General features: G+C 39.9%; 1 protein-coding gene across 10 annotated transcripts in view; it reads right to left on the reverse strand.

The window, feature by feature from the left end:
• The window catches only part of CSGALNACT1 (chondroitin sulfate N-acetylgalactosaminyltransferase 1), a 345,395-nt gene that overhangs the window by 157,860 nt on the left and 161,416 nt on the right, over positions 1 to 26,119 (reverse strand). The window contains exon 6 of one of the 10 annotated variants that reach the window (XM_030312504.1): positions 21,560 to 21,677. The exons of the other annotated variants lie outside the window; for them this stretch is intronic. The gene's annotated coding sequence lies outside the window, so the exon portion shown is untranslated. The remainder of the gene's footprint in view (positions 1 to 21,559; positions 21,678 to 26,119) is intronic. 10 annotated transcript variants of the gene reach the window in all.

The raw sequence follows: 26,119 nt of genomic DNA on the forward strand, positions 1-26,119 counted from the left end.
CCAATCCCTTTTAATAATCAGTACTCCAAATCTGATTTAGATTCTATCCCCCTTCCAGGGCCAGGCTGGTTTCAGACCCGTAGTCTTGAGGAGGGCGCTGGGTCAGGCTTTACTCTTTACAGCTGCTGATCCTCTCAGGTGCTAGGATGCAAGGAAGAAGGAGGAAAAAGGAATAAGAAAATTCTTATTAAACTAGTTCCATCGTAAGTTGGCATCCGTTCCTGAGCTCATTCTTCCTGTGTGAGCTGCTTCAGTGGTTCTTGGGAGATTCTCGTTGGGAAACCTCTTTCCACCAGGTCCCCTGACCTGGGTGAACTTGTCTCAGGGCCATCAACCTCCAAAGCCCCTTGGATTCTGGCATCTGTTTCCAGCCTCTTGCTCCTAGGGGCCCTGTGCATGGCCCAATTTATCAGACAGAATCCAAGAAGACACACTGTTCTCTCATGTGTGGCTTACCTCTGGTGCACAGTAATAATAGTTTAACCTCCTTGGTTCAACATACAAAGGCAGAGTGCACAGCCAAAGCCCAAAGCTGCCAACCAGCCCTTTTCAGGCCACCTGAGGTTCAGGAGCCCTACTGCAATGCCCTCCAGCTGCCCAGCCACAGAATTATTGCTCTAAGGAACCCTGTCCCATCCCAAGTACTGGGTAAGAGAGCCAGCTGTGTCCAAAATCCTCTTTCCTCTCCTTAGTGTGACCAGTTTGGAGTTGTGGGGCTGGTTTTCAAAATTGCCTTGTCGTCAACTCATATGTCTATTGAATTTGGATCCCTAGTGGAAAAGGCAATTTTAAAGTTCCATCACAACTCTCTATAATCAGAGTGGCTGAAGACATTCAACTGATTGAGTAATAAACACAGTGGTTTTTACTTTTTTTCCCAATAACTGCTACCACCAGCTATGCACTGTGTACCCCTTTTTCCCCTGGGAAGTGAGTGACTTTTATTCTCAGTCTATCCCAAAACATTTTATCACTTTGGGCTATTAAAACAATCCAACATATACAGCACCACATATGAAGTATTCTTGTCTAAAAATAATTAACCTGGATATAATCAAGTTTCTAAATCTATCTACTGGCTTACAAATAATACCAGGGATAGAGAAACAAGTTAATTGTCACTACTAGGAAGTAATCAGTCAAGAGGGTAAAACTTTCTGTAGGACAAATGAACCTCTTTCTCCATCAAATCAATGTTGTGAGAGGGATAAAAGAGCGTGAAATAGGGGAACATAATAAATGAGACTCACAAAACACCCAATAATCAAATGCAAAATGCAGGCCTTGTTTATATACAAATTTCAAAAACAACTGTGAAGAGATACCTTTGAAACAATTGGGGAAATTTTAATGTGGACTGGATGTTATATGGTATTAAGGAATTAATATTAATTTTGTTAGAAACAATACTGGCATAATGGTTTTGAGGGGGGAAAAGTCTTTATCTGTTGGAAATACAAAAGTATTTGCATGTGAAATGACACAAGGGCTAGGATTTGCTTTAGAACAGTCTGACAAAAAAAAATGTTTTTAATAAAATAAAAGTCAGGGAAGGGGGGTGAAACAAGACTGGCAAAATGTTGGTACTCATTAGGTTCATTACATTCTACTTTTGCGCATATTTGGATTTTCATAATGAAAATATTTTTTTAAATCCCTGTGACATTTCAATCTCACCCATTCTGGGATCCCCTCCTCCCCAAGGAGCAGGCCAAGCTGCTGGTTCTAGTGGCTCGGGAGCAGAGTCAGGGATGGGCAGAGGAAAGGAAGGGGTGCTATCTGCTCCCCACATCCCCTCCGTCTTGCCTGCTCTCGCTCCTCTGATGACAGAGCAGATAAAGGCCTGGAGGAGACTTCTCTGTCATTAGTTGTCATTTTCTTTGCTTGCAGCCTATTTTTTAAAGACTGATGTCAGTTGCAGCTGATACAGATGGACAGACAGGTGAGGACCTAAACAAGGCTTGCTGGCAGGGGTCTCTGTCCTGAGCAAGAATCTGGCGGCTGATGGTCTGCTGTTAGATCTAATTGCACCTGCCAGCTGACCCCCAGCTGGCAGCATCATGCCACCCTGCATTAATTTGACAGCCTTTTTACCCCACCTGGTGACCCAAGCTAGTCTTCCCTGTGTGATCCAGGGCCAATACTTAGCCTGCTTATAAGTGAAATCATGTTTGCATATTTCTCAGAAACCACGAATTTGAGTAAACTGTCTTGTTTCCTCTGCAACTAGTTACACCATCATACACACTCTCTCTCACCAATGTTCTTCTCTGTGCTCCTTTAGCACTGGGAAAGTCAGCAAGTCCTACAACTCAGCAGACATGCAATAATGGAACATGCAAATAGTCTTTGCTTCTTGTGGACCTCAAAAATTATATGAGTAATCCTCTTGGCCCCCTCCTTCACCTCAGCTCAGAGGCCCCCTTAGTCTCTCTGATCTCCTTCAGGAAAGAAAGAAAAGGAGCATCTTTTATTCACAAAGACTGTATGCAGAAGCCCACCTCTTTCTCCCCCCCAGGTCTCCTCTTAGTGGCCAGTGGTAAAAGTTGGCCACACCAGTGTTCATTCTTGCACTTGGAAATAGAATGGAGACTGTATGTGGCACTAGAAAACTTATAATTTTGCTCTCAACAGGATACTAGCTCCACTGCTGGGGCTGTGGGGAGATCTTGAGAAAAAGATCTTGAGAAAAAGATCTCAATCAACACCTCTGCCCACCCTATTGCATATACTACACATCGGGTTACCATGCCAGGCAATGGAAGTACAAGGGCAAGTAAGACATACTTGCACTGGCTCTGAAATCACAGGGAATGAATCTGGGTACAGGCTCTGCCACTTCCCAGCTGTCTGACTTGAGTAAGAAACTGAAGCCAATGCTGATGTGAAGACTTTGAGTCTATAACTAGAAAATGAGAGGCGGCTCAGATGATGGCCAAATCCTGAAGCATGCTCAGCCAACAACTGAACAAAACTACTGGCATCATAGAAGTCCAGCCCGCTGCCACAGTTAATTCAAAAGTAAAATAAAGAGGGGCACCTGGGTGGCTCAGTCAGTTAAGCATCCAACTTTGGCTCAGGTCATGATCTCACGGTTTGCAAGTTCGAGCCCCATGTTGGGCTCTGTGCAGACAACTCAGAGCCTGGAGCCTGCTTTGGATTCTGTGTCTCCCTCTCTCTCTGCCCCTCCCATGCTCAGGCTCTGTCTCTCTCTCTCTGTCTCTCAATAAATAAACATTAAAAAAAATTTTGCGGGGGGCGCCTGGGTGGCTCAGTCGGTTAAGCGGCTGACTTCGGCTCAGGTCACGATCTCGCGGTCCGTGAGTTCGAGCCCCGCATCGGCCTCTGTGCTGACAGCTCGGAGCCTGGAGCCTGTTTCAGATTCTGTGTCTCCCTCTCTCTGACCCTCCCCTGTTCATGCTCTGTCTCTCCCTGTCTCAAAAATAAATAAAACGTTAAAAAAAATTTTTTTAAATAAAGTAAAATAGTGAGCTAGCATGCAAGACAAGTGGATCCTGTAGGCATGGTTGCACTGAATGGAGCAGTGGGAAAAAATGATGCCACAGCCATACTCTGCTTTCACTCAGCCATCAGGTGGAGCAGGTCCAGATCAGCTGCAGCCTTTGGGCATCAGGTGCAGGTGTTGGGCACAGGTCACCCCAGAGACGTAAGGCAGCATGCAGGCTACAGATGCCACATAGGATTCTATTCCTCTAGTTGGCCACTCAGGCCTTGACATTTAGAATAATTTATCATAATTTCCTTTTTTAGGTTTCTGGTTTTATAATTTTTTTATGTTTATTTCTGAGAGAGAGAGAGAGAGAGAGAGAGAGAGAGAGAGCATAAATGGGGGATGGGCAGAGAGAGGGGGAGACACAGAATCTGAAGCAGGCTCCAGGCTCTGAGCTGTTAGCACAGAGCCCGACACGGGGCTCGAACTCACAAACCGTGAGATCACGACCTGAGTTGAAGTCAGATGCTTAACTGACTGAGCCACCCAGGCGCCCCTAATTTACTTTTTCTTTTCTTTTTTTTTTAAAGAGAGAGAGAGCGAGCACAAGCTGGGGAGAAGGGCAGAGGGAGAAAAAAAGAAACTCTTAAGCTGGTTCCATGCTCAGTGCAGAACCCAATGCGGGGTTCAATCCCATTACCCCAGAATCATGACCTGAGCCAAAATCAAGAGTCGAATACTCAACTGACTGAGCCATCCAGGCACCCTGTAATTTATCATGATTTCTAACGTTAACTCTCTCAAAAGCCCAGTCCTATTTTGTGAGGCAGGCCAGCACGCTGCCAGCTGAGAGGACTTCAGGATAACACACTGCAGTGGATATTCGTCATGCTTTGGGACTACGTGTATACCTTCCCTATTCTTAGGACTCAACCACCTATGATCCTGGTGCCCAAAGTCAGAAGACATTTGTTTCCCTAGTCTTTCTTGCATTTGGAATGAATCATCAACTTCTGCACTTTAAGTGAAAAAAAAAAAAAACCCTTTTATTTAAGTCACTGTATTCAGGGGTAGCTTTGCCTGTACTCTTAGACACAAAATGAAGAGATTCCATTCCACAAGAGGCAGACTACTATCTCTATAGTATCTATGGATTCACATTTGTCTGTGTGTGTGGGAAATACTGACTCAAAACTGTGTTATGCATCTCCCTCTAGCCCTGCCAGCCAGTTTCTGAAACAGTGTCAGCCCTGCCTGTCTCCCTTTTCTCATCTCTGGATTCTTCAGTCTGAGTCCTGCCTCCACCTCTCCACTCATATTATTCTTTCTTTCGTGTTGCCCACCCTCCACCCTTCACCTCCCACCTCTGACAACTAACAATCTGTATCTGTTTTCTGCATCTATGAACGCAAGTTTCTGTTTCTTTGGGCTTTTCTCAGATTCACGTATAAGAGATAGCATACAGTATTTGTCTTTCTTTGTCTGACCTATTTCACTTAGCATAATACTCTCAAGATGTATCCATGATGCAAATGGCAAGATCTCATTCTTTCTCGTGGCTGAATAATACTCCACTGAGAGACAGAGAGAGAGAGAGAGAGAGAGAGAGAGAGAATTTCATATTTTCTTTATCCATCTGTCCATCAGTGGAAACAAGTGATACGGGTCAAAAGGTACAAACTTTCAGTTCTAATATAAGTAAGTCATGAGAATGTCATATACAGCATGGTGACTACAGTTAATAAATCTGCACTGCATATTTGAAAGTTGCTGAGAGTAAATCTTAAAAGTTCTCATCACAAGAAAAAAAATTATATGTGGTGAGGGATGTTAACTAGGCTTATTGTGGTGATCAGTTCACAATACATACAAATACCAAATCATTTTGTGGAACACCTAAAACTAATAGAATGCAGTAAGTCAATTATGCCTCAATAAAAAAATAATAATAAACTGTTCTTCCCCAAGTCACCTCTGATTTCCTTTCTGAAGCCCTGACTGCTGAATCTCAAGGACATTTTTGAGTCATCTCATTTGACTAGTGACAGCACCTACAGTGCCAATCACTCCCTCCTTCCTTACGCAATACTTCCTCTTGGCTTCCACAACTCCAGCCTCTCCTGGAAACCCCCAACCTCTCGTCTGCCTGCTCTTTTCCCCTCTCTGTCAATGCCAGCTCCTCTACCAGATTGTTCCATGAGGAAGTCCCCAAAAACTGACTCCTCTTACTGTTTTTCTTGTCATAGGCAAGCCTATCTACTTTCATGGCTGTTCATATCTTCTGCCTAAACCTAAACCTGCCTAAAACTGGCTGGGTTTCACACACATTTATCCACCTTCCTACTTAATCTCTGCTCAGATGTGCCATTGGTTTAACACACCCAAAGCCAAGTTCCTGATGTCCCTGCCAAAACCGTCCTCCTGCTCTGTCCTCCATATCAGTAAATGGTGCCTGTAACCATTCAGATGTTTACACCAGAAAACAAGGTATTACCATTGAAGCCAATTCTTGCTCACTCCCTTCTGTTCATTCTAATTCCAAAATAGATCTTAAGGCTGTCTACTTGCTCCACCTCTGTCATAATCATAGCCCAACCCACCACCCTCTTTACCTGGACCCACTGTAAGAGCTTCCTGACTGGCCCCCCTGCTTTTACCCTTGTTGCTCCTACTTCACTATCCATAGAGCCAGACTTTTAAACCAGGAAAGCCTGCCTCCTCAAAACCCTGGAGTGGCTTTCCACAAATTCCTTAGAGTGGCCTAAAAAGCACAGCTCCAAGTTCATCTCATGTCACTGTCTTGGCCCCCTCTCCCCATATACCCTCTACACTCCTGAGAGCCACACACCCTTAGTTCTTCAGTTCAATTTCTCAGTTCTTCCAATGAACCATATTCTTGGTTCTCATGCCGTTTCCTCTAGAAAGCTCTTCCCCTTTTCAGTCTGCTGGTCCCAGTTGACACTCCCAAAGGGGAACATTCTCTAAAACCGTTCCCCCAGTCTAAATTAAGTTACCCTTTATTCTTTTTTAATACTTATTTTTACTTTTCCTCTGTAAAATGTACAATTTATAATTATACATAGCTGCAGATCAAGATAAAAAGACACATAAATACCCATCTCTGCCACTAGGCTTACAATCCCTAAGGGGAGGGATTATGCTTACTTAGTTCCTGGCAATATATTCAGTTTCTAGCATATTCAACAACAAATAAAGAAAAAGCTAATGAGTGAACACAAATAGTGTATCACTTTAACCTAAAAAGTTATATTTTTCCAGCTTTATTGAGATATAATTGGTTATAACATTGTATAAGTTTAAGGTATACAACACAATGATTTGATAAATGTATGTATTGCAAAATGATTACCACATTAGGTTTAATTAACATACCCATCACCGACATAGTTACAATTTTTTGTGTGTGATGAGAATTTTTAGATCTACTCTCTCGGTAACCTTCAAATACATAATACAGTATTGTCACTCTGCTGTACGTTATATCCCCAGAACTTACTTGTCTTGTAACTGGAGGTCTATACCTTTTGACTACCTTCACCCATGTCACCCACCCTCCAAACCCCACCTCTGGCAACCATCAGTCTGTTCCATTTCTGTGAGTTTTATTCTTTGTGGAATCTAACACATATAAGTGAGACCATACAACATGTGTCTTTCTCTGTGTGACTCATTTTATTTAACATAATGTCCTTGAGATTATCCAAGTTGTTGCAAATGGCAACATTTCCTTCTTTTTTATGGTTGAATAATAGTCCATTACACACACACACACACACACACACACACACACACACACACATCTTCTTTATCCACCCATTCATAGATGAACACTTAGGTTGTTTCCACGTCTCAGCCATTGTAAATAATGCTTCAATAAACATTGGGGTACAGATATCACTTCAAGATAGTGATTTCATTTCCTCTGGATATATATTCAGAAGTAGAATTGCTGGATCATATGGCAGTTCTATTTTTAATTTTTTGAGGAACCTCCAAACTATTTTCCATAGTGGTTATACTGATTTACATTCCCACCAATGGTCTACTAGGGTTTCCTTTTCTTCACAATCTCACCAGTACCTCTTGTCCTTTTGATAATAGTCATATTAATATCCACCTTTTCTAGCACCATTTATTGAAGAGACCATCTTTTCTCCATTGAATGTTCTCGACTCCTTTGACAAACACTAGTTGCCTATATATGTGAGGCCTATATATATTTCTGGGTTTTCAATTCTATTCCATTGGTCTGTGTGTTTTACCAATGCCATACTGTTTTTGATTACTATAACTTTGTAATATAGTTTGAAATCAAGCAGTGTGATGCCTCCAGCTTTGTTCTTCTTTCTTCAGATTGCTTTGTCTATTCAGGATCTTTTGTGGTTCCATACAGGTTTTAGAATTTTTTTCTACTTCTGCAAGAAATGTCATTGGAATATTAATAGGGATTACACTGAATCTACAGATAGTTTTGGGTAATATGGACATTTTAGCAATATTAATTTTTCCATCAATGAACATGAAATATCCTTTCCATTTATTTGTGTACTCTTCAATTTCTCTCATTAATGTCTTATAGTTTTTGGTGTATAGATCTTTCACCTCCTTGGTTAAATTTATTCCTAAGTATTTTATTGTTTTGATACTACTATAAATGGGACTTATTTATTATTTTTAGATAATTTATTGTTATGGGCATTCTTATCTTACTCTTGATATTAGTGGAAATTTTGCTTAAGTTTCACAGTTAAGTATGATATTTGCTGAAAATTTTTGTTAAGTACACCTGAGACTAGAAATGCTCCACTATTGTTAACAGGCTTTTCATGAATGGAATTTGAATTTTATTATATACTTTCCTGCATCCGTTGAGATAAACACATGGTTTTCAGATTTAAATTGTGAATATGAGTAAATTACAAAAAAAAGATTTTCTTATGCCAAACCATCTTTGAATTCCTGGAATAAACCCAACTAAGTTGTGATATTTTTTAACCTTTAGAAGATTCATTTTGCTAATATTTTGTTTAGGGTTTTTGTATCTATGTTTATAAGTGATTTCTTCCACTTTCTATCTACAGTTGACCCTTGAACAATGAGGGAGTTAGGGATGCCACTCCTCCTCCCAACAGTTAAAAATCTGCCTGTAACTTTGGACTCCCCCACAACATAATTACTAATACCCTGTTGACCAGAAGCCTTACCAATAATATAGTCAATTAACACATATTTTATATGTAATGGGTATTATATACCATATTCTTTCAATAATACCCAACTTTTTTCTTACTTTTTTGGTACTTCTAGGCTATACAATTTGTCTGCAAGTTTTTTTCAAATTATTATAAATCTACAAAAAAAAATTTCCAGTACACTTACTGATAAATATCCATATGTAACTGGACCTGCACAATTCAAACCCATATTGTTCAAAAGTCAGTTGTATTTATTTTGCTAGCAATCTGATCTCAATGACTTTGATGCAATAAAAAATACGTTTTTCAGTAGATTACTTTTCAACTATTCTTTTTTTAAATTTATTTTAATGTTTGTTTATTTTTGAGAGAGACACAGACAGACAGAACACAAGTCAGGGGAGGGTCAGAGAGAGAGGGTGACACAGAATCTGAAGCAGGGTCCAGGCTCCACACTGTCAGCACAGAGCCCAACAGGGGGCTCAAACTCAGGAACCATGAGCACAAACCTGAGCTGAAGTCAGATGCTTAACTGACTGAGCCACCCAGGTGCCCCACTTTCCAACTATTCTTAAAGAAAAAGCCAGCAAGAAATTTGGTCTCTGAACTTTGAGAATACACTTTTAAAAGGTATTCACCAAGATCTCATGTATATTTTCTACTTTTTCTTAAATCCTAAAGCTATTTTCCTTCTCAAATTTTTTATTGGTATAACAGACATAACACTATATTAGTTTCTGGTGTACAATATAATGATTTGATATTTATCTATATTGTGAAATGATCACAATAGGTCTAGTTAACATCTGTCACTATACATAGTTACAGTTTTTTTTCCTGTGGTGAGAACTTTTAATACCTACTCTCTTAGTGACTTTCAAATATGCAATACGGTATTATTAATTATAGTCACCATTCTGTACTCTATATGCCTGTGACTTGTTTTATAAGTGAAAATTCGTACCTTTTGACTCCTTTTGCCCATTTCATTCTCCCCCTAACCCTTACTTCTGACAACCACCAGAGTTTTTTTTACCTAAAAACAGTTATAAAATTTGGATATTCTCTTTTCTTGAAGTAAAACTTTGTTTTGAATAAACAATATTTTCATACATATTGCCTGAATACATATTGCATTCATGAGAACACTTGTATTGTAAAATAACTAAAATGGAATGGCAATATCACACTAAGTCTCTCCCACTGAAAGCAACTACAAAAGCTGAACTAAAAATGAAGAAGCAGGGGTAGGGAGAGGAAAAGAAGAAGGAGAAGGAGGGAGAGGAGAAGAAGCAGGAAAAGGAGGAGGAGGAGGAGGAGGGAGAAGGGCGAGGGGGAGAAGAGGTGAGCAGACAGCTGCAGCCCACAGGTGGGAGCAGTCTCCCTGGGTCAAAGAGACACAACCTGGAGTTCAGACCACCACTACATCCAGGACTTGAGCAGCCAAGATCCCAGAGAAAAGGGAACCTCAAGAACGTGAACCAAAATTACGCTACTCAGCCTTTGCATTCAAGGCACTTGAGAAATCCAAAAACACGAGTTGAAAAAGGAGAAGACAAGCACAAAGCTGAAAGCTGAAAAGCTAAGAAGTTTTTGTCAATCCCACTCTGCTTGGAACTAGTTTAGGGTCTAACATGGACAAGGAACCCTGGCTTTCAGGTAAGATCCTCAATGGGCTTTGCCTTAGGAGTCAGGTAAACAGAAACAGAGCAGCCTGAAACTCCACCCCTATCATCATAATTGTTGACTGCATCTAGATGAACAGCTTTATTCTACTGTCCACCAGAAAAAAAAAATCTCCCCTGGAGGAAGAGCACAGCATCCAGAAACACCACCATTTTTCATATACAATGTCAGGTACTTAATAAAAAATTACAAAGCATGACATGAAACAAGAATGGATGACCAAAAACTAAGAAAAACTGGATACCATATTGACCCACAGGTGATCTAGATATTACAATGATCAAAAAGGAATTTTAATATAATTACAATTACTATGTTGAATAAAGTAGATGAAAGATAATTTTATCTGATATCTAGAATCTATATATAATCTACATAATGATTGAAATTAATAATTCAATACATGTGTTTAACAGCAAATTAGACACAGTACAAGAGGAGTTTTCTAAAGTGAAAGAGGGACCCCTGCCTGGTTCAGTGAGGCGTCCGACTCTTGGTTTTGGCTCAGGTCAGGATCTCATGGTTTCGTAAGTTCAAGACCTGCACTGGGTTCCCCACTGACAGTGCAGAGCCTGCTTGGGATTCTCTCCCTCTTTCTTGTTCTGCCCCTCCCTCATTCACACTGTCCCTGTATCTCTCAAAATAAATAAATAAACTTAAAAAAATAAATACATGAAATGAAATGAAATGAAATGAAATGAAATGAAATGAAATGAAATGAAATGAAAAGAGATGTCAGTAGAATATATCCAAACAGAAGCAGAGAGGGAAAAACAGACCTGAAAACGCAGAAAAGAGCTTAAGTGGCATAGGAAGCACAGATCAAAGTGCGAACATAACGTGTGACTGGAGCCCCAAAAGGAGAAAAGAGGAGGCAACAGCAGCCACAAAGACCGTCACCAGGAGTCTGCCGAAACTGATTCAAGGTCTTGAGCCACACAGCCAGCAAGCTGAGTGAACCACAGTTAGGGGAAATATAAAGCAAACATGCCAAAGGCCATTGTAGTAAACCTGCTGAGGACCAAGTATAAAAAGAAAGACATAGAAGCATCCCGGCCTGGGGTGGGATGGCGGGGGGGGGCATCTAAGGGCAGATATAATAGCATGCAGAGGCCTGCCTCAGAGTTTCAATATCATCCTATGGAAGCCTGATAGCCTCTCTCGCCCATTTGGCTATCAGGTGAAACTAAGGACAAAAGTTCAGAGAACAGCTCCTTGCAGTCCCAAAGTTAGATTCTTTTTTATTAACTTGAGGCAGAATTCTGCAAGAAATCAATGGTGGCATACAAATTCTTTTGTATCTTTTTTGTTTCCAGATTTAAAAACCTGTCAGTATATAAAGAGAAAAGATTTTTACTGAAGTCTGATGCTTCTCTAACTGATAAAATAAATATAGAAAATACACCAGCCACTGAGTATCAACAGTATGCTAATATACACTCATAATTTCACTTTCAGGAACCCAAGGCCCATAAAGCTGAGAATAAAAATGAGTTATTGTCATGGTGGGGTGAAACTGATCTCTAAACAGACAGAACACTGCTATGGTACATACTCAAGAATGGTGAGCTCGCCATCATTTCAAAGGATTCAGAACTTTATTATGATTTTTCCAATAACTAAGAAAATTATCTGTCTTAGTTTTTAACAGGAAAAAAAAATCAGATGCAAAAGCCTCAAAATAACATTGTGATAATTATCTACCAGCCCGGCACGGTTTGAGCTATTTGTCTTACCCAAATGAATCCTGAAAATGCTGGGACAGAAAATCAGGCTCTAAAATATAAGTTTCCGGTCAACTGGCCCTCCCTCAAGAAGGCCATGGCTGTAACCAGGCATCACAGCTGACTATACATCCCCATTTATTGGGATTTTGCATACTGTCCTGGTGAATGATAGCATAGTAGAAGAACATGATTAAAGTTTTCACAGATGATTTAGAGAAACCAAAAGAAGAAATAGTGGGGAAAAATATCAATACTTTTATTGAAAGACTGACTCTTAGACCTTTCAAAACCTGTAATGCACATTAGCAACACTATAATGTACACGTGGAAGAATATAATGTGCCTCTTTTTCTTAATTCCCCTCAAAGTCTTGACATTTTCATTTAAAGAGCCTGAGAGTATTTACTAAAACCAATCTTTTCTCTAGTTCTTGTGTGAAAGAAATCATCTGTCTTTAGGAGTGATACACAAAACCAAGACCTGGCCAGTTGAGTAATTCATTCCCCTGGTTCAGGGATGGACATGTGACCCAATCAAAGCTGATGAAAGTCGGTCTTGGAATTTGCTGGAAAGATTGAGAGAGAAGGAAAAGAGAACCCTCATGCACTGTCGTTGGGATTATAAATTGGTACAACATTCTGGAAACCAGTACGGAGGTTCCTCAAAAAAAAAAACCAAAACAAAACAGAAATACCATATAACCCAGTAATTCCACTTTTGGGAAAATTAAAAAGAAAATTAAAACATTAATTCAAAAAGACATAGGCACCCCCATGTTTATTGCAGCATTATCTATAACAGCCAAGATACAGAAGCAATTTAAGTATCCATCAACAGATGACTGCATAAAGAAAATGTGATGTTTATGTATATATATATAATGGAATATTCCCATCCTTAAAAAAGAATGAGATCATGGGGCGCCTGAGTGGCTCAGTCAGTTGAGCATCTGACTTCGGCTCAGGTCATGATCTCACAGTTCGTGGGTTCGAGCCCTGCATTGGGCTCTGTGCTCACAGCTCAGAACCTGGAGCCTGCTTCAGATGCTGTGTCTCCCTCTCTCTCTGACCCTCCCCCGTTCATTCTCTGTTTCTCTCTGTCTCAAAAATAAATAAACGTTAAAAAAAATCCTAAAAAAAAAAAAATAAAAGAATGAGATCTTGCCATTCACAACATTGATGGACCTGCAGAGTATTATGCTAAGTGAAATAAGTCAACAAAGACAAATTCCACTGGATTTCACTTATATGTAGAATCTAAAAACAAATGAACAAAAAAAATATACAACAACAAAGCAGAAATAGACTTATAAATTCAGAGAATAAATTGGTGATTTACAAAGGGGAGTAAAGGGACAGGTGAAATAGGGGAAGGGGATGCAGAGGTACAAACTTCCAATTATAAAATAAGTAAGTCACAAGGATGAAAAGTACAGCACAGGGAATATAGTCAATAATATTGTAATAACTTTGTATGGTCACACAGAGTAACTACACTTATCATGGTGAGCATTTCATTATGCATATCATTGTCAAATCACTATGTTGTACATCTGAAACTTATTATGTGAACTATATTTCAATTAAAAATTATATACAGGAGTGCCTAGGTGGCTCAGTCAGTTAAGCACCCAACTCTTGATCTTGGCTCAGGTCATGATTTCATGGTTCATGGGATCCAGCCCTGCATCATGCTCTGTGGTGATAGCATGGAGCCTGCTTGGGATTCTCTCTCCCTCTTTCTCTTTGCCCTTCCCCCACATGCTCGCTCTCTCTCTCTCTCTCTCAAAATAAATAAACTTCAAAAAAATTATATATATATGTATATAGATACAGATATAGATATAGATATCAAATTATTATTATAATGACCAAACACTAGATACAATGAGACAGAAAAAAAGGGATGGAGAATCATGCTCACTCTTCAGCTAGGCTTAAATCCAGAGATACTATAGCCTTTCCTCACTACCTAAAAATGAAGGCAACACAAAGAACAGAGCCAAAAGATCTAATTCTAATTCCTGGATCAAGGAATCCCAGAAGCCAGCTGCCCCTGTACCCCTTTTTGCTTGAGCCAGTATGAACTGAGTTTCTATCTTTTGTAGTAGGAAGAGTCTAAACTACTAAGTTCACTCTAGAGAAGGGCAGCCATTCTAACAGCTACTGTTGTTGAGATGCCTCAAAAGATTTCTCAGCTGGAAGTCCTAGTGACCAGGGTAGACCAATATAGCCAGATTAGACCACGGCCAGAAGACATGGACAAAAACACACATACTTCGGAGAAAAAATTCTGAGCTACACTGAACCCAATGCAAAACCATGAAGTATATACAGTATCACACCAGCCTCTGACATTAAAATAAAAGTAAGAGGATTTGATTTCAGTCTAAGTGACCTTTTCCCAAAACTAGTCAAGCTACCAAATGCCTCAGTCCTTTCTGATAATAATAAGCAAGTGTGATTCAGAACAACATAATAGCAGAGAACTGCATTCAGCTTTCACTAAAATTATCAATCACTATACATCCAATTACTTTGATTATAGGGCTTGCTTGGGATGATGTTCACTTGCAGGCATTCGGTTTCAGCTTATTTCAACTCTCCAGTCACCTTCCTGCTACCTTGTACTACACAAGCCACACACCCTCCACATTCGGTTTGAAACTGCCAACAAAGAACCAATGATTGCTCTGCGGTAACTGAGCGACTGAAATAAAATTTCAAAGCCTTCCAAATTCTGTTGGCCACCTGCTCTTACTCTGGATTTGAGAGAACTCAAACCAATGAGGCCCAACACTGACAACTGTCACTCTCTGCGGCCCACAGCTTTTGGGGTATGTTTATATTGCTTAGTTATGATTAAATGACCCATAAGAAACACAAACTGGGCCAAGCCTAATAGTCTGCTACATTAATAGGTCTGGCTGAAGTGTTTCTTAAAAACTTTCCAGTGAGGGGCAATACTATCTCTGGTAACAAAATAAGAAGCCCTGTGTGCCACCCACCAGCTTTATGACTTTTGAAAAGATCACTCACCACAGTACTTTTTTTCATCTGTGGAACGTGAGAGTCAAATTAAATGATCACCATCCAAAGCTAACATTTGAAAAATGTGTGATCTCTAAACCTGGAAGCTTATGGTCATGTGCCTCCTGGGCAATGGTATTGGGTATTCTGTAATTAAGTTATGAAGACAGTTAATATTATTTGTGCTGGATTTTTGTAAGTCTATGGTGATTTTCACATTAGAATTTCAAGCTGAGCTGAAATAAAGCTTTTTGACAAAGTAAGGCTTAGCTTGGATTTTGAATTAAGAAAAAGTTTAGACTAACAGTTAACCTTGGATTAATATTTATTTTACTAATGTTAGCTATATATCCCATGGTGATATTCTATTTCCTCCAGGAAATTTATGCCATTATAAAATTCTAGCTAATGCCACTAAATTTTGGACATAAAACACACTGCCAGTGAACACTATTAACTGCTTATTCAAAACCAACTATTTATAAAATCAAAAGAAGTATAACCTAACTACACTCAGAGAAAAATGAATGAATCTTCTGCTACCATATTCCTTTCTGTCACAGTGTGTCCCAGAATGACTGGTGACATTCTCAGTTCCATGGCCGTGGCAATACATAGCTAGGAATAAAGCGTTCTAAGTCATCTCTGTTTTCTTTTTTAAGAGCTTGTTATCGAGTTCAATGCAAAAAAGATATTCAGAAGCAAGTGTGACGGCACCACGGCCAATGGACAGTGGGCTGGGGCTGGGGGGACATCAAAGTGGACTTTGGAATCAATAGATCTGGATTCTAGCCCCCCACATTCTCTAGCTGTGTACCCTCAGACAACTTATTTAATCTCTCTGAGCCTCCATGTCTCAACTTTATTTAAAGAATTAATAAGAAGTACTTTCAAAGGCTGTTGGAAGGAATGATGAGGGAATTATATATGTAAAATAGACTACATAGTGCTTGGAATACTGCAGAACCTGGTGTGCGTTTCTTCTGGCCTATCCTTCAGGGAATCACTCCAGACCACTACAAAGAGAGAACACACACTGGTAAGAGCTCTAAGTTAGCAGGAAGAGGGCTGCTTTCCATGTGAGTTTACACTCTCCAGTAACTACTGACATAATTTCTGTGGCAAGGCTAAGGACCACATGTGACTGAAGAAGGTAAAGCACAAAGGGACCTCATGAAAGCACCTCATGTACCATGTGAGAAGCTTGATTATCCTTCTTCTGATTAAACATGCAGTTATGGGGCTTTTCCCACACCACCTTCAGAGTAGGTAGATCCAGTAGATTCTGACTTGGTACCAGCACCCTATATTCTCACCTGGGCACTTTCGTTCTCTTTAGTGGAAAAATCTGCCAAAGAAGCCTGTGGCTACACAATACCATTTCACTATCCCTGTATTAATTCCCTGACTGGTTACCATAAAAACCCACTAGTCTTACTAAGCTATTTCCTGCCTTGCTTCTGGTGGTATCACAGGGAGGAACGGAGATTCTAGAGAATGCTAGGCCATGAGATGTAAGATGAGAAGATCCGTAACAAAGAACCTCTCTCCAAGAGAACATAAGATCAACCTCTACATTACCAAATTATCATCTTATCGACAAAGCAGAGCTCCAGTCTGAACAGCACCTTGCTTGAGGAGCTCAGGAACAGACCCTCAATGGTCCTGTTCTTTACCACTTCCCAACCCCCCCTCCCCAGTGGCCTCCAGGAGCAAAGCAGCGCCAGCGCCCAGACACAGGACAGCAGGGAGAGGCCCAGAGGCTGAGAAACTCCGAGCCACAGCAGCACATCGGTTTTCTTTCAACATGAAAATCAATTCCCTTTAGGAAACATGCTCAACATCAAAAAGTCTTGTGGAGACACCTACTGCAGCTTTAGTGAAAAGAATTGGAACTTAGAAAGTTCTTCCAAGTAGAGAGACTCTCTACTAGAAAATCCAAGACCACCTGCAGAGCTTCTCAGAAATGCAGATAACTGGCAGCAGCCCTGACACACAGAATCAGAAACTCCAGTGATGGGCTGGGGCATCTGTATCTCTTTTCAGCCCCAGATCGAAGGCTGGGAAATGCTGGCTTAGTTTGTGACAGCTAGTGAGATGCAAGTCTAACTTGGAATCAGGTTTTCATCCATGGGCAGTGCCTCTAAAAGGCTGGTTAGTGGGACACTATTCTTAAAAAGGTTAAGAAATGTCATGCTGGAAAAGGGTTCTGTGGAAAAGAAAGCCAGGAATCAGGAAGTCATATTAAACATTACTTTACTTTAGAACTCCCAGAATCTTTAATAGGCCACAGTACATTGTACCGTACGAGAAAGGAGTACATTTTCCAAGCTTATCTGGTCACCAAAAACTTTCCTTTTGAAAAGCATCCCACAGCACTAGTAATCTGGGTAACTAACACTTTGGGAAGTGCTGGTCTAATGTAATTGTCCTCCATTAACTGTCTCTAGAGGTTTCCTAAAATGACAGTCTGACAAAAATACTCCTTTCAAAAGTTGTTTGTGTTCCTGCCCTCAGGGCTGGAGTATAAGGAAGAGTAACCATTGAAAACTGTCTCTGCCCAGAGATTAGTTTAGAACCAGGTGATGAAGTTCCTATTTCCCTTCTTTTCTCCACCTAGGATGCTACTCTGAACACTTCCAACTTTTATCCCTGTGTTTTGATACCTGTCAATCAAGTATTTGCCCCTAATAAAATTAACATTCTTAGATTTTTTTACAGTCAAGATGTCTGGCTCATGCCAAGGCTCCCTTCTGATCTTTATATTATGGTCAGCTTCAATTGGATAGACTGATGAATTTAAGGCCTGAAAGGGAACTGTAGGAACTGTCACTGATTTTATATAAAATGCTTATTATATTCTGTAGTAGGGTGAATTATTCAGAAGAGCCCACATTCCTAAGTTCCTAATAAAAAAAAAATTCAGACAATATGATAATATATCTTTAGCCTTAGGCTGTGTTCACTATGCATATCAGTCATTCTTCCCTCCCTATTTGAACTCTCCAGAAACAGAGATGGCAGTGGCCACACCAAGTGGGGAGTGGACCATCTGGCAGTCCTGGCCCTTTTATCAGGACCCAGCAGCTGTGGCCGCCCCTGTGACTGCTCAAAGAGGTGGCCCAGGGAGCGGATCTTTTTTTCCAGATACCTGCTCTTTGATAAAGAAACTTTCTTGTCTTCTGCCCTATTTGGAGATTCACCAAGGTGTTTAGGTCCAAGGTTTAACTTTCTCAGTTCAGGGTGCCATTCATGTCTCATTAACTTTTCTAACACCCCTTGACTTAAAAGAAAGGGCTAACAGTTTTTTTTTTCATTAATCAGTTAGGTCCACTAGTTTATGAGTATTTATATCCTAATAACTTAGTAACTGTTTAAGAATATGATACATTGAAAGAAAAATAACAGTTTTATAGCATTCTTAACCACATTACTTAACAATGGGAGGTGTGCATCTCTTGGGCACTGTACTGTTTTGCAAACTGGGGATCAGATTAGGCACCACCACCCCATTTTGTGTAGCAATTGCTTCTTATCAGAGTAATTGCTGAAAATGCAGTTTCCCAAAGATGTGATATCATCAAAAGGAGCATAGCTCAATCTAATGTTGAAAGTATGAACTACCTTGAGCTAGCAGTTTGCATGACGGCCAAGAGATGTCTAGCACCCTTTACTTGAAAATGTAAAAAATTCCAAAGCACAACTGTGGATTCCCTTTGGTGCCCTGGAGTACCTTGATACACAGTTTGGCAAACAATGTAAAGGTAAAAGATTCTTTGTAAGATGTTTTATAATCCTTCTCTAGCATTTGGCCAACCAAATATATGCCATAAGGGCAAGGTAAGGGTCCAATAACCATAAGGAGAAAGATTATAATTTCACCAGACACAGAAAGTAGGCAGAGATGCCATTTCAACCTAATTGGCAAAAGATGAAAATTCATTCTTTCATTTATGATACTTCTCAGCTAGAGAGGCCTGATTTTTACCTCTTGGACAGTATTACACTACACCAGCTTACCAGTGAATAAAAGAAGAGCTATTTAACTACACTGTTTATTTGATAAGATTTCCTTATGTAACCTTTTTGGTTTGGTTCACATACTATTCTCTCCACAAGCTGCTTATTTTCTATGGATTAATGATTTGCTTGTAAAGTATTTTGGCATTATTCACTTTGGGCTTTGGATGCCATAAATCTCCTCAAAATCAGGGTTGTAATAATGTTTGTATCTTTGCATAACAAGATAACAATAGCTACACAAATTAACTAGATTCTACTAGAAATTAACTCTAATTGACATAATTTTATGTATTTGAGCTTCAACTCTAAAAAGACTTTCCTGATAAAAATCAGGGGATATTTTGAAAATCTACTTAGCTTTAGAATGAGAACTAGAAGCTCCCTGTTCTACCCAGTCTGAGGACTTCAGAGTAGAGGATCTTGGCAGACAGCTTTCCCCTCAAAGGCACGTCCACTGCCTTACCCAGCTTATTCCAAATGAACAGAAATCAGGGATCACTTCTTCCTAGACAATCCTGAAAAGAATGCAATGTCATGGGGTCCTGAAAAGACTGCTGGTACTGCTCCCATCTCAGCTCTCATAAGCTCTGTGGCCTGGGTTAGGCTTGTCTGTGACATGAAAGTTACTTAGCATTCCTGGGCCCACTCAGTCATTGTGTCAACCAAAATGCCTTCTCAAACATTCCAAACACCCATCAACTACCATTCTTGAATAAGATTTAAATCCAGTCCTTGTTTAACAGGTGAGGAAACTGAGACTCAGAGATGTAAAGAAATCATTCAAGGTCATATGGTCAAGTACAACTACGATTTAGGACCCCTGCCCACCTGCCCAGAATTCATGCCATGCATAGAGCAGTTAAGTCATTTCTTTCAGCTCTAACAATCCAAGACTTTGTGATCAAAAGGAGATGGGATTTATAATAGTAAATAAACCTTGGAAGAAAATGGAAATGTCAAAAACCAGTTATCTTGCCAAATGTTCAGACTCCTAGATCCAGAGGAAAAACTTCATGAGGGCAGGGGTTCTTATCTCTTGTTCACTTCTGTATTTCCAACTCCTAGAATCCTGCCTAGTGCATAGAAGACACTTAGCAAATTTTCTGAGTGCACTGGCATACTATAAGAAATGGCAATGTGTATGGGTAGTATTTGTACTTAGGTAATATTCTGGAAGGACATGAGTTACTGGATTTTTTTTAAGTTTGCTTAGATGAACCTTATTTTCACATTACTCAGGATCAAATAATAATCTATAGAAATAATAATAATGTCTGTGATAAGTTCTCACTGGCTACTATATATTGAGGGTAGTATTATATTAATATCTTTGTTATCACCAGCTGAGTACCCTGCCTATGGCTTTTTGTTGTTGCGTATTTGAAATGCTAGTCACATATGAAGTACGAGTATGAAACAAATCATAGCTGGAAGTCTACTGCTTGTGTTGAGAGTTTAAATTTTTGCCTCTCGAGAGGGACGACACAGAGAAGAAAGCCATGCCCCTTGATAATGGTGGCATTATCTGATCCAAGTTTGGACAGGACTTCCCTTCTAAGGATCTCTCTTTCAATGTAGAGGTATTCATGCCTTTGCCACTGGCTCCTAGAACAATAGAATACAGGGGTTCTGCAGCATCATCTATTTGGAAGGAGGTACATACCAGTTTGCAATACTGCTGAGAATGTGAATTCATCTGGCAACTTTATTACAAGAAATTCAGTGATGTGTGCACAGTCTCATTTTCATCCACAACTTGGTAGTTATTTACTACTTATGTTGTTTATAATGGGTCCAAGTTAGAAAAGTGTTGACTTGTTTAGGGTAGCAACCTAGTTGGGGAGAGGCAGGAAACAGGATCCTCACCACCTGGCTCTAACTTAATCAGCTCAACTGGGGACAAGGAGTAGAGGGCCCTGGTGGGGTATGCAGTAGGAATGGCAAGGAGTCTGCAGCACAGAATAGTGTGAGCCGGGGGAACAAAGCTGGAAATAACCAGCTTTGGTTTGGAAATAACCAGCTGGAAATAAATGGATGGAAGTTCGCCATCTAGACCAGAAGAAACTACACAGAGGTACAGACTAAGAGAGAGTACAGAATGCAAAGGAACATTAATATATGGGCGACGGGAAGGAGATTAGGAAGGAACAACCAGAAAAGAGGGAGAAAACTGTAAGCAAGTATTGTTAACATTATATAAACCAAGAGAAGCGAGAGTTTCAAGGACAGTGGCCAAAGAGTCAAGGGATGGAGAGAGGTCAGGTCACAGTGATATCCATAATCTGGCTTTCCATGTACTAAAAATAATAGTTAAGATGTCATGTATCAAATTACAGTGAAACGAACAATAACAATGAGACCAAAACCCACAACAACGACTTCAGGGGAAGAAGACTTACGTGATGATATAACACAAGAACAACACACCTGACCCTCATGCGGCCAGCTAATCCATGCCCAAGTACAGCTTCTGTTCCAACTTTAGGTCAGAATTCAAATTGGGACAATTTTCCAAGACTGTAGGTAAGTATTGTATTTCACTTGCCTGCAAAAAAATATCCTAAAAGTCAAATGTTGTAAATCATATGATGGCATTTAATTTAATTTTAATTTAATCCTTTTTTCCCCTTCTATCAAGACTGTTCCTTGGCATATATCCCACAGGCTCAGGATTAGATGGCTATTCACATTTTCTATAAACTTAGAAAACACATTTAGGGGCAGCTGGGTGGCTCGGTCAGTTAAGCGTCTGACCCTTGATTTCCACTCAAGTCACGATCTCACAGTTCGTGAGTTCGAGCCCCGAGTCACGGGATTCTCTTCCTCTCCTCTCTCTCTGCCCCTCCCCTGCTTGCTCTTTCTCTCTCCATCTCTCTCCCGCAAAATGAATAAATAAACTTTAAAAAGAAAAACACATTTAATGATACAATCAGCCCTGGCTGCAAGCTTTTCTTATATTTGAGATTTTGATTCTTCTATTAATACTGAGACATTCTTCCAATATATGTCTTTCCTGTTTCTTGCAACCAAGAATCCTAAATAATATCCAATATTTTAATTTGTCAAGAAATAGAATTTTAAATATTAATTATCATTACATTCTAAAAGAATAGATATTTTAAATATTAATACATAAGAAAAAAGACCAGATCCTCAAACTAAAGATTATTCTCTTAGAGTATTAGCTCTTTGAAAACATCACCTGACTTTTCTCATTTTTCCTGCAGAGGACTGACACCTTCACAGACACTGGATTCCAATCCAAAAATTGACACTTCATAACCACAAAGTGTATTTAAAGTCTAACTTGTAGTAAGTCTCTTATGTTTGCTGAGCTGAAAATATGCAACTCTTTATTAAAAGGTTTAAGTGTAAATATTAATACTTCTAATTACCACATATTTTTAAAGAGCTTTAGAAAAAAATTTAAAGTATCAACTTGGATTAGATGGTTTCCTAATAGTAGAGATGAATTTAGTGCTTTCTGGTGGCTCTGATCATAGAATCATGTCAGTAATGTTAAAAAATCTTTGGGGCGCTCAGTCAGTTAGGCAACTGACTCTTGACTTCAGCCCAGGTCATAAACTTACAGTCATGGCATCAAGCCCGGCATAAAGCCCTGCATCAGGCTCCATAGTGAGCGTGGAGCCTGTTTGGAATTCTCTCACTCCTTCTCTCTCTACCCTTTTCCCCGTTCGTGTTCTCACGCTCCTTCTCTCTCTAAATAAATAAATAAGCACTTAAAAAAACTAAGTAACAATCGAGCTAAACATTTCCAGAAGGTTATAATTCTTTCTTTTGCCCACCTTCACCTCTAATTTTCATCCCCCCCTTTCCCTCAAACCTTTACACATAGCCCCATCAGATCCTTGCCATCCCATCTCAACAAACACGTTCACAGGCTGACGAGATTCAAGTTTCATTTTATATTCTTCAGGAAAGATATTACACACTGGGTCAGAACCTTCAAGTAAAAGAACTGCTTCCTAGGTGTCAGCTGAACATTTTGAAATTGTGCTCTTTCAAGCACCAGAGTGTTATTTACAGTTTTAGAGTCATGATTTTCCACATAAAAGGTCCATTAGTGTGATGGAAAAAAAAAAAATAACTGAAGTAGCTGGCTCCTTATGAGCAATCAAATCAAAGCCTGGAGTCTGTCATGCCCTCTGCTCATGACAGAACAAATATTTCTTCCCTTAATCATAAAAGTAATTTTTTAAATGTCATACAAGTATTTCTGGATGAGCAATAAGATCCTATTCTCTTTACTGAAGAAAAACAGGGGAGGAAGTGGATAATTTTGAATCAGATTTTAACTGCAAATATAGGCAAAAATAAGAAAAGGAATAACAAGGTCTAAAAGTAAATCCCAAAGGTCTTATCAATGTAAATCCGGTTTGTTTTTATCACAGAATACATTTTTAAATAAAAAGTGATTTAAAGATCTGCCCAAATGAAAAATAAAGCTTTCCTTAAGCTTTCCTTAGGAAAAGTCCCCAAAGAAATTCCTTTCAATTTTGTTTTTACTTTTAAATGATTAATTATCTTTTTTAAAAGCAAGGTCTTTGACTTTTTGTTATTTTTAATTTTGGTAAAATACATATAATATTTACAATCACAATGATATTTAAGTATACAGTTCAGGAGTATTTAATACATTCACATTGTTGTTCAACCAATCCCCAACAGTCTTCATCTTGCAAAATCAAAACTCTGTACCAATTAGACAACACTATGTTCTCCCCTCGCCCCCTCCCCGGCAGCAACCATTCCTCTTCTTGTCTTTATGAATTTAAAGACTCCAGATACCTCTTATAAGTTGAGTCATATAATATTTTGTCTTTTATTTTTTCTGTTACTGGCTTATTTCACTTCACGTCATGTCCTCACGGTTCACCCGTGTTGCAGCATGTGTCCAAACTTCTTTCCTTTTTAAGGCTGAATACTATTCCATTGCATGCATATATTCTGCATCTTATTTATCCACCTATCTGTGAATGGGTACATGGGTTGCATCCAACCTCTCTGACTTACATTTTAAACAATTTAACTAAGTAGGCACTGGTGCTGGAGTGAGAACACCTGGCTCCAAATCCCTCACCATCTAATCTCCATGTTAGCATAGAAAATACAAACGTTAAAATGAAAGAAGGTGGTAAAGGAAAGATACCATAAAGCACTCAGCAAATTAAAATCCTGATGTCAGTAGGTTCTGATGAGGGTTTTTGATACCAGAAATTCATCCAAACATTTGTTGGGGAATATGAGTAAGAACAAACATGCTAAACACTAAAAATGCAGAGCCCTGCCTCCTGTGAGGACCATGATGGCCACGGGACAGACATCTAAGTGGTAAGCAGCTGTAAACAGTGGGAAAAAGAAGGTGATAGAGAGGCACAGTGGCCCAACCACTCCCTCTCCAGAGCTGAGTCCTACAGAAGGAAGGGAGTCAGATGGGCACAGAGGAAGAAGGCTCTGCAGATAGGAGACGGCAGAACCAGGCAGGGATTGTGAGAGGCTGAAGCACAGGCTTGGAAGAGAGAAACTAACTCAAAGAAAAGGGAATCTCAATAAGCAGAGCCCAAAAGAGAATAGAAAAGACAGAAAAACAAGGTCTAATTAAGTGTCAATCAATAGAAAGAAATGAAAACCCACTAGAAGGCATGCATCACTGGATACCCATTCTGGTGCCAATGTGAATCTCCTGGCCCTTGCTTGCCTGGAGAAGCTTCGTCTGCTGAAAACAAATTGTGGCTCAGGAGTATAAATTAAAATTGTAGCAGCAAAAACTGACACTCATTAAAAGCTTACTGACTTTGTGTCACACTTCATTCCATTAGATGGAAATATTTTAAAAGTTGAAACGATTTCCAGAAATTCACAAAATACAAACTTCTCTGCTTAATTCTCTGGTTTTTCAAATATGAGCAATGTTCCAAGTTACTATATTATATTTTATACTAGTATTTACTTATAATACCTACTTCATTCCCAATAAAGACTGAATTAGCTACCATTTTATGTTACCTGGTAATCACATTTCATGGGTTCCCATAACTGCAAAAGACCTACAACATTATTTGTCTACACAAAGAGAGTTTCTATTCCCCAGACACTCCCCAAGGAACTAACTGACCACCAAAATGAGAACAGAAAGGCCTGTGCTCTGCTCAGAGAGGAGTCCAAGAGACCCTGGTACAAACAGTAGCGATAATGCAATGACATGCACCAGTGCAGAAGCACAGGCAAAGGGCTAGGGAGCCAGAGGAGCTACCCTCAAGACAAGGACATCCCTTTGTTCACTTTTTCATTCACTCACTCATCCTCCCACTCCCTTCTTCAGGGCCTCATAGGAGCTTTCCGTGAGTGCTGGTGATGCCTGTACAGGAATGCTCACTGTAGGAATTGCTGCTGAAGGGTAAGACGTTCCTGGGGTGGGTGGCAAGGTCAAAAGTATTGCAGGCAGAGGGGTGCCTGGCTGGCTCAGTCCACTGAGTGTCCAACTCCTGGGTTCAGCTCAGGTCATGATCTCGCAGTTCATGGGTTCAAGCCCTACATCGGGCTCCTCGCTGAGAGTGCAGAGCCTGCTTGGGATTCTCTCTCTCTCTCCCTCTCTCTGTCCCTCCTCCACTTGGTCTGTCTCTCTCTAAATAAATAATTTTCTTTTAAAGTATTGCAGGTAGAAAGAAGAGTATGAAGACCAACACAGCTTCCAGCGCTCACAGTGAGTGGGGGAAGGTCAGGCAGGTGAGGAGCAGAAGGTGGAGATGGTAAGCGTGTGACCAGGAGCACTTGGAGACAGCAGCACACCTTTCCCTTGTCAGGAAAAGAGGAATTAGCATGTGTGGCAATGTGGACACACTTCTGGGTAGGGAGAGACAGGAAACAGCAACAGGGCACAGAGTGGGGTGAAAACATGGTGGGCAACAACCGACTGAGAAGGGATGGTGGGGCAACAGGCTCTGTGAAGGATGTGGTTACGACACC

The sequence above is a fragment of the Lynx canadensis genome, chromosome B1 (assembly GCF_007474595.2).
Source record: "Lynx canadensis isolate LIC74 chromosome B1, mLynCan4.pri.v2, whole genome shotgun sequence".
Lineage (NCBI taxonomy): Eukaryota > Metazoa > Chordata > Mammalia > Carnivora > Felidae > Lynx > Lynx canadensis.